Here is a 13464-nt window from a genome sequence, read left to right as displayed (position 1 = left end):
GGAGGCTGAGTTATGCTCCTGGCCAGCTGTTGTAATGCTCAGCTGCTTGTAGTTGTTGTGGGCCCTTCAGTCTCTTTATCAGCTGTGGGGAGCCCCAGCACAGTTGGCTGCAAGTTCTAATACCACATTTGTGTTGCAGTATTTCTTTTAAGTGAGTAGGCCCCCACCGTGGCAGGTTGTTAGGCTCAGGGCCTTACAATTGCTGTAAGCCTCTAGCCTATTAGGTCTCTTGTCAGCTCTCTGAGGATTGCAGCTGGGTGGGGCTGGCCTCAGGCACAGGAGCACCCAATTGTTTCAGGTTTTGGAAGGTGGAGCAAACCTCCTATGTGGGTCTTTGAGAAGTACAAGTCTTCTGTGGCTGAGAAGCCCTGCCGCCCACAGGTCCACACACACAGTCAACACAGTCCTGCCCCGTGTGAGCGCCCGACCTCCCAAGTGGACCCAGTCTCTCCACGGCGGAAGCCCCACACACTCTGCCACCGCCCCACACTCTCCACCTGCTCCTTGTGCACACCCTGCCCCGCTCAAGTCAGCTCAGTTGCCAGGCTGCAGAGAATCCAGTCACCAATCTATGCAGGCCCACACGTTGCCTGAGGGCTTGTTGTTGGGTGGGGCTAGTCTCTAGGGTGGGCTGCCTGCCCTGGCTGAGCTGGATTAAATCGGTGCTCTAGCGGGTGGAGCAGACCCTGGGCTAGCAGGTCTCAGGGAGAACTCCAATGGCGTCTGTGTCAGCACGCTCACACCAGGCCACAACAATGGCCGCCGCCAATGTCCCAGTCCCTGGAGAGGTCTCACCCCTCACCGAGATGCACTCAGGGCCTATTAGGTGAGTCTCTTGTCACCGAAGCACTGTGCACCTTTCTTTCTGGTGATTTTAGGATGCTTTCTGGAATGGGTGAGTTTGTGCGCGGGCCCTTTAAGAGCCAGTTTTAGTTTCTTTGTGAACCGGGTTTTCTGGGGGTGCTACCCAATGCTTTAGTAGCAGGCACAGTCAGATATTATGCCGCTGGTCTCAATTGTGCTGGGTCCACAAAATGCCCACAGCGGGGGCGCTCCCCGGCTCAGGGCCCCGCGCCTCCAGGGAGGCTGCGTACCTGTGAGCTGCTCCCGGCGGCCGTGAAGCTGGCGGCTTGTGAAGGTGGCGTTTTTCCTCTCCAGAAGGGAGTCTCTGCCTCTTCTACCCCAGTTAGGATTGTCCGTTGTTGCAGGAGTTCCTCTTATCCAGTTTTCAGTTCTGTCTCAGGGGTAATTTTCCACGAGTAGTTGTAAATTGGCTGTGTCCACGGGAGGAGGTGAGTTCAGAATCTGCCTACGCCGCCATCTTGACTCCGCCCCCCCCTAAACATTTTTAATGAACATTCTCAAGTTTTCTTTGAGGAAGAGTTACCAATTTATGCTCCATTGACATTCTATGACTCTGGCCATTTTCCCTCATTTTTGTCCAAACTTGGTGTTAGCATATTTTAAGTATTTTTTAATATCATTATATCAATCTCCCTATATTTGGGTTACACTTTTTCATTAATAAGAATTTATAGTTTGATGAAAAGTGAGCACTGCTGTTAGATATATCTACATTTAATACTATAAAGATGCTATAATTGCCATTTAGTAATAAGTTACGTACTATCTATTCAAGATTACCTGAAATGAATTATCTCCTAAATTAGCGTGCTAAGTCACCTTGTCACACCTTCTTGCAGCAATATTTGACTTTATCCACTCAGCATTATTAGCAGTTAATTAATAAGAGACAATCCTGTTTTCAAGTAATGATAATTTTCTTTTTTGGGAGTTGGGGATTAAAATATTGTCTTTTACAAAGTGTCCCCACTGATTGCATTTAAAATCTTCTTGCTCTTCACACATTGCATTAAATCTGATAGACAGTTCTCTTAAGTGACCTGCGCTTACCCTGCTCCCAGCATGACACTCGCTGTTCTCTCATGGACGCCCACAGTACACTGAACTCTTAATTCTAATAGGGCACACTCTAATAGGCCCACACACTTCTTTTCACACCAAGAGATAGCTTTTGTTTTTCCCTTCCGAGTTTGTTTTGTAGGGTATATTTGTTATTTTAATTATTGACTCAGATAAGAAGTATTCCAAGTGATAAAATATGATTGCGAAAACAAATCTGTTTTCATCAAACTAAGTTAAATGCTTTGGAAAAAACTTGATAAGAGCAATTCACTTATGAATCTTATTAAATGAGAATGACTGAGGAAAAATTAAAAATCTAGACCCATTCTGCAATTAGATAGCTTTGCTCCTGTCTTTAAATTCCAGATGTCCTTTTAAAAATCAAAATTGGACATCTTATACAATGACAAATGGATATAATTTATACAAGAATGATGACAGAGATATCCACTTACCAAATCCCGTCTATAGTAAACACACACGCACACGCACACACACACACACACACGAATAGGCTCTATTCCTACATCAAATGTTGTGCAAATTAGTTTACATTAATACATATTAATTTAAAATACATTCTCTAAGACACGCACACGTCATTTTTTTTAATGATTTCTCACTTTAATCCAATTTTAAACTTAACCAACCCAACCAAGTATTGTCCCATTTTGCTTACAAAGAGATTTTCTCCAAAACAGAGAAAAACAACGAGTCTAGAACTCAGTAATAGCATATAACATCTCAGGATTTCTACTTACATCCATTATTCCACGGTTGTCCTGTCACAAATACCACCACAGAAAATTATCTGCTAATTTTATTATACTTTTTCTAACACAAATACAAGATTTCTCAAAGTAACATTTGGAGCATTATTTTTTTATTTCATAAAAAATTCATAGAGTTCCTCCTTCTAAATATTTTCCACTTTCTTTGTCCTTCACTCTCTCCATTCCTTTGTATTGTTTTCACAGAGATGAAAAATAGTTGCTGAAGTCAAAATACACATTAATCTGCATGATGATTAACAACAGATGAGAATTCACATTGTTGAAAAGTCATAAAGTCCATTAAAAAATTAATCCCGGAGAGACAAATATGTAAGTAGAGCAAAGGCTGTCTGTTTGAGGTAGATATGGGTTTCCCCAGAGATCATCTAGCTCCCTAGAAGCTTCCTTCCTCTCAGCCCACTCTCAAGGAAGACTGTCTGTATCTAAACGCTTCTAAAGTGTTAGTGTAGACGTAGAACTGTGCTTCACATCTCAACATTTCTCAAGATGGCCCATTTGAAAGCATGCGTGATAAAAATATTTATTAAAAATGTACTAAGTGAATGGCCACAGGTAAGGGGATGTTTTGGGATCTCTTCATTGAAACATTGTCTCAGCAGTCTTCTGATTCTTCTTCACCCTATGTTACCATTACTTTCAGTTTTTCATCAATAATATTCACTACTGGAAACAAATTTATGACTCCTGAGTCCTAAGCATAACTTCATTTATAACCTCATTAGAATTTAGAATATAAAATAGATGAGCATTTGTTCCTTGTGGTATTTTGTATTTTTGACACTTTATACGATTAGGATCAGAGAGTGCTGCTTCAACAGCCCGTCTCCATGCCATTTGCTATTTGGTCACCACCAGGTCCCATATCTGACCTCCAGCGTACACCCAAAAAGGGAGTTCAAGGACCAGTCTTTAATGGGCAGTTACATACAGATTTATAATGGCTGATTCTAACAACCCCAACAGTTTGTTTCTTCGGGTCAAATTTACTCTTGCTGTAGAACTGGAATTCTGTCAATCAAAGTGACCCCTCGCCACTAATTCACTGGACAGTCCAAGTAGGTAATAAATCGGCATATTCAGAAGCTTAGCAAGCAAGACCGAACAGGCAACGATTATCAAGTCACCTAAAACCTCACAGCAGCAGAAGAAACACACAGAAGGTAAGGTGTTCAGATTTCTACATACTCTACAGGTTTTAGGGAAACAAAATATCTTTCACTTTTATATTTTGACTGAGACATTTTCACAGCATCTTTCTGGGCTGAGAACAAATGATATTTTCACAATGCTGAACACATTGGAAATATCCAGAATAGCACATCCAAGCCTTTCTGTGTGAAAGCATGTGCATTTGAAACAAATGGTCTCTTACCAGTAATTGTCACATAGCAGGTGTTCAAAGCTCTTTGTGTATTAGATTAAATGAGAGAAACTGGAGACATGACAGGACCAAGTATTTTACCAAATGTTTCAAGAACATTGGAGTGGTAGAATTATGAACATAAAATCATTTCATAGTTTTGTTTAAAGATTTTGGTATATTTAGAAAGTTAAGAAGTATGCAAAGAAATGAAGTCTTGTCAAAATAAGGAAGATGTCTACAAAAATGGCTATACAATGTGGACAAACACAGAGAGGAATCTGGAGAGGGAGGAGAGGGGTTGAAAGGAAACCAGTAATACATATTTTCTTACTGTTAGGACATAAAGGAAAAGAAGTAGATGTGATATGAGAAATGGTACATTTTCATATCAATTAAAAGCAAAGAGACAAGGACTTCTCTTAATAAGAAATTCTAAAGTCTACAATAAGCCTGTATACATGGGATTTTTATATCAGGCTTCCTGTCTTAGTCTGTTTGGGTGGCTATAAAAGAATATCATAGACTGTGTGGCTTATAAACAACAGAAATTTATTCTTCACCGTTCTGGAGGCTGGGAAGTCCAAAATCAAGACCCCAGAGGATCTGATGTCTGACGAGAGCTGACTTCCTAGTTCATGGGTGACTGTCCACGTGTTCTCACATGGTGAAAGAGGCTAGAGAGTGCTCTGGGGTCTCTTTTATAAGGGCACTAATCCCATTCATGAGGGCTCCACCCTCACGACCTAATCACCTCTCAAAGGCATCACCTCCTGATACCATCACATTGAGAATTAGGTTTCAACGCATGAGTTTTTGGGCTCACAAACATTCAGTCTATAGCACTTCTCTAAAGAACTAAAGTTCTGGAGTTTTAGTCCTGGCTTTACTAGAAGAGATTTGGGACTATAAGCAATTGATTAAGATTGTTTAAAAACCAGAAACCTATTAAAATTTAGAAGAATAATTTGGATTAGGTTATACAATGATTTTGAAGGCATATAAATGATATATTTTCTATTAAAATATCTACTTTTTCTAATATTTTGATCTAAAGATTAGCAGACATTTGGTCCTGTCCAAAACCTCCATAAGACATTTGGTCTATAAGACATTTGGTCCACACCAAAAGGTCCTTGACATTTGGTTCTGTTCAAAACATTCATGAGCATATTTGATCCAAGTGGTTTTGACAGAACCAGATATCAAGGATCTTTTGGTGTGAACCAAATATCTCCATGGACATTTTGGACAGGAACAAATATGACCAAATATCAAGGACCTTTGGGCATGGACCAGATGTCTTATGGATGTTCTGGGCAGGACCAAATGTCCTGCAAGGGATCTAAATGGTTGGCCAACCACTTAAATAGAATAATTGCTAATAAAATTTTATGTGCTTATTTATTTTATATGTCATATTTTTTGTAAGCAATATAGAATTAGTAGAAACATAGTGACAAATTTGGTATAATTGAGGAAAATGGCCTCAATTCTCCGTTTCCCTTTGATTAGCAAAGACGCAAAACTCTGGTTTGACATTTAGTGATGTTTAAACTCTTAAATGAAATCTGTGTAAGGTTAAAAAAATATTTACATAAATGGTACAGCCACTATGGAAAACAGCATGGAGGATCCTCAAAAAGTTAAAAATAAAACTACCATATGATCTGGCAATTTCACTTCTGAGAGGATATTCAAAGGAAATGAAAACACTAATTCAAAAAGATATATGCACCCTCATGTTCACTGCAGGATTATTTACAATAGCTGAGACATGGAAACAACTTAAGTGAATGAATAAAGAACTTGTGGTAAATAAATACAATGGAATATTATTCAGCCACAAAAAGGAACAAATCCTGCCATTTGCAACAACATGGATGGACCTTGAGGACATTATACTAAGTGAAATAAGTTAGAAAAAGACAAATACTGTGTGATCTCACTTATATGTGGAATGAAAACAAAACAAACAAACAAACTCCGGGCCGGACCTGCAGTGTAGTGGTTAAGTTTGCATGCTCTGCTTCGGCAGCCCAGGGTTCACAGGTTCAGATCCTGGGTGTGGACCTACACATCACTTATGGAGCCATGCTGTGGCAGGCATCCCACATATAAAGTAGAAGTAGATGGGCATAGATGTTAGCCCAGGGCCAATCTTCCTCAGCAAAAAGAGGAAGATTGGCAACAGATGTTAGCTCAGGGCTAATCTTCCTCACCAAAAAAACACCCCCAAAAAACACTTATAGAAAAAGAGATCAGACTTATATTTACCAGAAGTAGGGGGAGGGAGAATTGGATGAAGGTACAGACTTCCAGTTATAAGATGAATAAGCACTGGGGATGTAATGTACAACATGATGACTATAGTTAACACTGCTGTATGTTATATATGAAAGAGTTCTCATCACAAGATCACATGGAAAATTTTTTTTTCGTTTTCTTTTTCTTTTTATTGTATCTATATGAGATGATGGATGCTAACTAAACTTATTGTGGTAATCGTTTCACAATATGTGTAAGTCAAACCATTATGCTGTACACAAACTTACTTAGTGATGTATGTCAATCATGTCTCAATAAAACTGGGGAAAAAGTTTACATGGATTTTGTTCATTTTGTTGCTTTTTATAATTACATAAAATATAGTATAAAATACCAAAAGTTGTTTGTGGCATAATTCAGCTACTCCAAATCTATAAAACCTATTTAAACTTAGCCATCATACTGTTCCGAGGTGCTTTTTAAACTTATCTTTTTAACTTAAGAAATTTTATTTTGGTAACTACTCTGTGTCTGGAGCTATGCTAGTTCTTGTGGGGTGCTAAAATATGTATGACAGTTCCTGTTCATGAAGGAGATTACACTCTATTTGGGGTGAAAGAATACAAAATGTTATATGACTTGTTCACACTTCAGAGATTAGTGTGGGCTGAAAGAGAAGAGAAGTTCCCATAGAAAAAGGGAGAGTAAATCGGGCCTTGTGGAACGTGTAAAGGAATTAGACTGGCTGGGGGTGGGGAGGAGGACAGAGAACACACTTGGAGAGGACATTGCAGAATGTTTGGACATCAGTTCAAGTCTGCTGTAAAGATGAGAAAGGGTTTTGGAGAATGAGAAAGGATAAAAGTTAGTGTGATCTTGAGATCCCAGGGAGGATTTACAAGAGGTTTGCAAATGAGTTACTTTTTTGGAGAAGCGTCTTCTAGGAGGGCTCTAGAAAAGCAAGGAGCCTCCTGGAAGTGGTAGGAATAGTAGCTGCATTTCCCAAGGATGCATGTTTACTCTCATGGTGATAGATGTAACTTTCTTGTCTCTGGGCAGAGTTCATTGTTTAAAACAGTCCTGTGAGTTGTCAGAGTACAACATAATACACAGAAGTCCTGTCATAACCCTTGGGAGTTAGTAAACTCACACTCAGAGTTAGAAGAGTGAATAGAGGGTATTTAGACTCATTCAAAATAAATGATCAGAAGTATTTTTCTTTATATTTAAGGAATCTTTGGCAATTGTAGTAGTTATGTTGCAAAATGGGACTCAATTACTATTCAACATTTTACATTCATTTTTTTTTCTTTTAAAGTAACAAAACAAGGAAGGAAAAGAATTGGGTTTGGAATACGATGGACAAAAACATGAATTCTGCCTCTGTTACTAACTAACAGAGTGAACCTGGTCAAGTCACTTAAACTCTTCACAGGGAATGATAACACTACTCACAGGTACTCTTAATCATAAATTATTATTATTAATAATAAAATTGGCTAACATTTATTGAATATTTAATATATACTAGATACTGGCCCATGCACTTCCCATATATTATCTCTTTTTTTTTGTGAGAATTAAATGAACTAATCTTAGTAAAATAATTAGCGTGAAGTCATAGATAAATTCCTTTTCAGGCTTTAAATAAACCATCCCAGTTGAGAAAGAAACTGATTTATGATATTTTCTATCCACTTAATAAGACATTTCTAGCTGCCCCATTCTTTTGCAGGCCACTAACTTATTGGATTTGCAATCCAATTCTAATTACGATTATTAATTAAGTTTAAACTTAGCAATAGGGTTTAATTTATATAAAAATCTTCAGATAAGTCTGGGACTTGATTTTTTTAGTGCCTCATGGGGATCTAAAGGTTTATTGATGTTGTTACTTAACGTGCATGTCTCTGATGACAATATCAAAAACGAAAGATGAACGAAAGAACAATAAGTCTGTCAGCAAAATAGGCTAAAACTTTCGCAAGAGAAAACTGTAAACAAAATAAAGATTGGAAATAAAGGGTTGGCAAATATATACCTGACCAAAGAAAAGCAAGAGTGGTAATAGTAATGTCAGATGCACATTAGATGCAGGAGAATTCTCAAGGGCCAAAGCAGGAAATATGAAAATGAGAGATAGTTTGTGAAAAAAAAAGTTTCAAATAAATACAAAATTAAAAAGTGTTTATGTACTAAACATAAAGAAAAATGTCCTAAAAGGTAAATAATTATTTGTAATATGAATTAAATGCCAAGTATACAGATTATATAGCCAAAAATACATTTAGTCTTTGACTAATATTATGACATTGTATATACATGCAAAAAATATATACAATTGTATTTCCAGAGACACTTACAAAAATTATTCATGGAAGTGTCCACAAGGAAAATCTTAATAAACACACCAAAGTCAAGACTGACCAGGTCACAGTTTTTTCTTAAGACAGTAAAATGAAAATAAAGAGACCGAGGGTATATACATAGAAAATCTGAAACATTTCTGAAAAGTTAAGCCCCAGTTAAATAATGAAATCAAAACAAATATAAATTATTTAAAGTAACAAATAGAAAAGCACTCCATACTAAAATATTTGGGACACAGCTAAACTGTATTCAGAAAAAATGTCTTAACAGTTTTTATTTTAAAATTACTGAAGCCTTCTGACTACCAAAATGGTGGAGTAAGAATATTTAAAAGTCCACTCCTCCATAAAAGCAATGAGAATACTGTCAAAATCACCTTTTTCAGAATTATGGAAATTAATTAAAGGCTTACTACAATCCAAAGAATGGATTTTCAAGAATAATGGCTATATTTCTGTAAGAACAATTTATACTGAACCTTGTATTCTCAAGTATGTGTGCCTGATGCCCAGTAAGCCAAACACTGAGACATCAGTGCTTGGAGATGAAGAAAGGTTTATTCGAATTGGCCAAAATGAGAAGGTGGGAGCATGGGTTCTCTCAAATCTGCCTTAACAGGAGAAGAAAGCAGGATGATTTTGTAGAGCTAAGGGGCTTGGCAGGAGGAGTTTCGGAGAAACAAAGGAGTAATCTTTCACTCCAGAGAAGCCCTTGGGCAATCTGACTTCTGGGAATCAAAGGTAGCTGGGCACTAGTCATCCAGTGATCACAACCTCCCCAAAGGCATTCTCTTTCTTCTGCAAAACAAGCTTACAAATCCTCCAGACACCTGAGTCACCTCTCAGGTTAAACAAGAAAACTTATTGAATATCTACAGCAACCCTCAGGTACCTGACTTCACAATAAACTTTGTGGAATCATAACTTGACCTAATCCCATTTCTCTCTCTTCTTGGTTCCATGGTAGATTTGAAAACCAACAACCTAGAAGCCACTGAAGTGGACTGAATGGGCTTGGAGCTCTTGAAATTTCCCATACCCAGATAATGGTCATTAGTTGACTAGTTGGGCAGCTCGTTGAACAGCTTCGTTTTTAGGACTTGTCTTTAATTGACCTGACTTAGCTGCTGTATGTGAACAGCCCTACTTGCAGTTCATTAGTTGAAAATAACCAGTGGCAATTGCCCACTGCAGCTGCTTAAGGCACAGTGGAGCTAACAAAGACTGACTAGAAACTTAAAAGGAAATAATGAGGAATGAGATGTCCATATGGGACTTTGAAAAGCTATGATATATTTCTGGAAATTTAGAAGGTCACGGTATTAGTCACGGTTCTCAGAGAAACAGAACCAATAGGATATATATATATATGTATTTCTATAAAATGAGATTTGTTATAAGAAATTGGTTTATGGGGTTATGGAGGCTGAGAAGTCCCATGACCTGCTGTCTGCAAGCTGGAGACCCAGGAAAGCTGGTGGTGGTGTTGAGATTCAGGGAGCAACATGGTCTAGATTCTGGTTTAAGTCTGAAAGTCTGTGAACCAGGATTACCAGGGGAAGACCAAGTTTCCAGTAGAGGGAAATTTAAGTAATGTGTGTAAGTGTTGGGTGAGAAAGAGTTCCTTGAGGAAGACACGAAACCTAGACTCACAAAGGAAGTTGTAAATATACTTCATTACATAAACATTAAAACATATATAGCAAAATTAGCAGAATATAGATGAGCAAATCAAATGAGTCTTCTTTCTTCCTTCAGGCAGGCTCTCAGCCAGTGAAGAACAACAACACCCGAACACATGACACTCCTACTTTTTGGTACTCTTCAGAAATATGAGAAATTAATAGTGTTTGGATTGGTATGCAATAGTGTGGTAAATTTTTTTTTTAGTCTTGCTGTTGATTTTTGACATTGTATATTGTATCTTTTGCAATATATAAATTTTTAATTTGATAAAGATTACTTACCAAAAACAAAAAAATAGTGGCAAGTTACGTTCCTATCAACAATACGTGAGAGTCTCCAGTGGACTTGCATTCTCAACATCAAATGTTCTTGGTTAGGAAGGTCTTGTTAATTTGATCTGTAAAATATTATCTATCCCAGTTTTTATTTCCATTTCTCTAAATGTGAGCAGAGCACCGTTTCATACCATCTTTGGCCATTTCAAGTCCTATTCATTCATCCAAAAATATTTACTGAGCACATGGTAGTGGATACAAGCACTGGCTCAGAAATCAGAATCCCTCTACATGGATCCTGCCTACTCTATTCTGTGTGACTCTGGGCAAGTTATACCACTGCTCTGTCCCTAAATGTCCTCGTCTGTAAAATGAGGCTGATCAGAGGACCTATTTCATAGACCTGTTGTGAGGATTCAGTAAAGTAACACTTGCACGCAGCTTCAAACAATGCTTTGCCAGTAATAGATGAGCAATTGATGCTAGTTGTTTCCATGTGCCAGCTACAGTTTTGAGGACAAAAGGATACACTGGGTGCTGCTGGCCCCCCCGCCCCCACAACTCCCTGGCCCAGCAGGCTGTGTGGCTTCTCAGGGTTTGGGAGAATCATTTTGCCTTCTGCTGAGGGTGGCTAACCAGCTCTGCTAGAAGCAGCCAGCATCCCTTAAGATCCATGTTTTCTGAGGCCTATCCAAGACTTCTGGAATTCGGGGCAATCGAGAGGTCCTTGAATGGGGTTTATTTAGCCCAGAAGACAAGGAATAAAAAGAGTAGAGGAGATTGCTAATTTTTCATTTTCACATCTTTAGATTGTCTTATTACAATGAACATGAATTAATTTTTAATTTCATAGAAATTCTAATATAGAAAATTTTGAAAGAGAAAATAAGAATAAATAAGATAGTGTAAACATATTATTAACATGGAAAGATATTTAAGGTAACAAAAAAGTGCGTTTACATTTATACACATACACACAAATTATCTTGAATGGGGTATAACATCTCCTGGTGGTGATGATATTTTTATTACTTCTTTAGAGTCTAATATATTTTCAACTTTTCACAATGAGCCTTTATTTCTTTTCTAAGCATTAAAAAGTCAATGAAGTTATTCTAGGTTTGGAAACAGAAAAGCTTCGTTGAGGAGATAGAAGAATAATGAGGCAGAAGTCCTAGGAACTGTGACCTCACGGCAATTTAAGGGATTTGGAATAAAAGCCATCCTCAGACACCAGGGGAGGGGCGAGACCATGACCTCAGCGGTCTGTAAATGTGAAAGCCCACACTTCAGAATTCTGCTTGTTGTGTTTTCCCTTAAAAATTATTGGGGTTAAAATGTCATTTTCACTTCTAATTTATTCGATTTAGTTAACCTGATTAAAGCTGACTATGATTTTGCATTTTTGTTGTTATTTTTTTTCAAAATGTTGACACTAATGTTATGTTGGTTATTGTGCAGAAGACGTTTCTTCAGTGGAATTTAGTGGGATGCTGCCTTCTGCAAGACAACTTCAGAGCAAGCCACAGAATTCACTTCACCGTGAACTGCTAGCTTCAAGGAGGCCTGTGAGGGACACAGGATTTTGTAAACGGTGGAACGTAATCATTGTTGTGCTTAGCAGGAGGAAAAGAAGGAGCAAGTGGCGATGGTCAGGGAAAGAAGGAGAGACTGTAGGAGCTCTTGCGTGTGTGAGAGGGAGAGAGATTTAACAAGAATTTGCTGTGTGTTGCATAATGTAATTGCTCATCTCTGCTTTTTTTTTTTTTTTTTTTTTTTTTTTTTTTTTTAAAGATTTTATTTATTTATTTTTTCCCCCAAAGCCCCAGTAGATAGTTGTGTGTCATAGCTGCACATCCTTCTAGTTGCTGTATGTGGGACGCGGCCTCAGCATGGCTGGACAAGCAGCGCGTCCGTGCGAGCCCGGGATCCGAACCCGGGTCGCCAGCAGTGGAGCGCGCTCACTTAACCACCAAGCCACGGGGCCGGCCCCATCATCTCTGCTTTCTTAGGAGAGACCTGCAGTAAAGACCTATAGTATATTTTCCAAAAGAATGAATTGACTTCATTTCTTTTGAATGCAAGTGTTATGAATCTGGCCATAAATTAAGACAGGATTATTGGGATAATATTTCAGAGGCTCTATCAGAAATTGAAGACGTTAAGGCACAGTCTCGGCCACTTTCTAGAATGGAGCAAAGAGTGCACATTCACCTTGATGGCCAGGCGCAATAAAAAACGGAGTCGTCTTGTCCTCTCAATTTCGACTCAAAGTCAGAGGGAAACTGGTGGCTACCGAGAAATTAAATTCACAGTCTTAAGGGCAAGACACCTTTGGGGCTAGATGTTTCAGATGGAGCTATGAGCAAAAGATTCTGTGAATGGTCATAACTGGCAAAGATAATCAATTTTTTTCCCTCAGAGGAAGAAAAACACTTTTTTGACAAGAATATCTTCTCTTGAAAAATACATAGTGAGAGAAGATTATGCTTCCTAAGGTGGGAAATGCCCCAGGTTAAGAGTGCAGTCACTTAAAATGATAATGGACATGAAAGGGGTGCAGGCAAGGGCAGATGTGAATGAGAAGCTGGGTGACTTTGGGGGCCTTCGTGAAGCACAAGGGAAGAGGAGACCAGAGCCACTATCATGTGGTGTGAATATGGGGAGGGAGAAATTTCTGGAGAGGGCGCTTAAGAAGTTTTGTCACATCTTGTATACAATGAAACCTCTTTTGTCGCTTCTTCAAGAGTCCAGGAAAAGACTAATATTGCTTTGTGTTTCTTTAT

General features: G+C 38.5%; 1 long non-coding RNA gene across 2 annotated transcripts; it reads left to right on the top strand.

Annotated features, from left to right (window-relative positions):
- Positions 1 to 707: 707 nt before the first annotated feature.
- Positions 708 to 12419, top strand: LOC147917674 (uncharacterized). 2 transcript variants are annotated; one of them, XR_015551747.1, is made up of 6 exons: positions 708 to 826; positions 2904 to 3029; positions 3684 to 3880; positions 7667 to 7805; positions 10476 to 10575; positions 12140 to 12419. It is a non-coding gene; the product is annotated as an uncharacterized LOC147917674 (long non-coding RNA). The 2 variants fall into 2 exon arrangements; XR_015551748.1 differs by lacking the exon at positions 10476 to 10575 and having other exon boundaries at positions 709 to 826.
- The last annotated feature ends 1045 nt before the right edge of the window (positions 12420 to 13464 follow it).

This window comes from Ceratotherium simum, chromosome 3, assembly GCF_057802395.1.
Source record: "Ceratotherium simum simum isolate JZ-2026a chromosome 3, ASM5780239v1, whole genome shotgun sequence".
Classification (NCBI taxonomy): Eukaryota; Metazoa; Chordata; class Mammalia; order Perissodactyla; family Rhinocerotidae; genus Ceratotherium; species Ceratotherium simum.
This window is presented reverse-complemented; position numbering and strand designations above follow the sequence as displayed.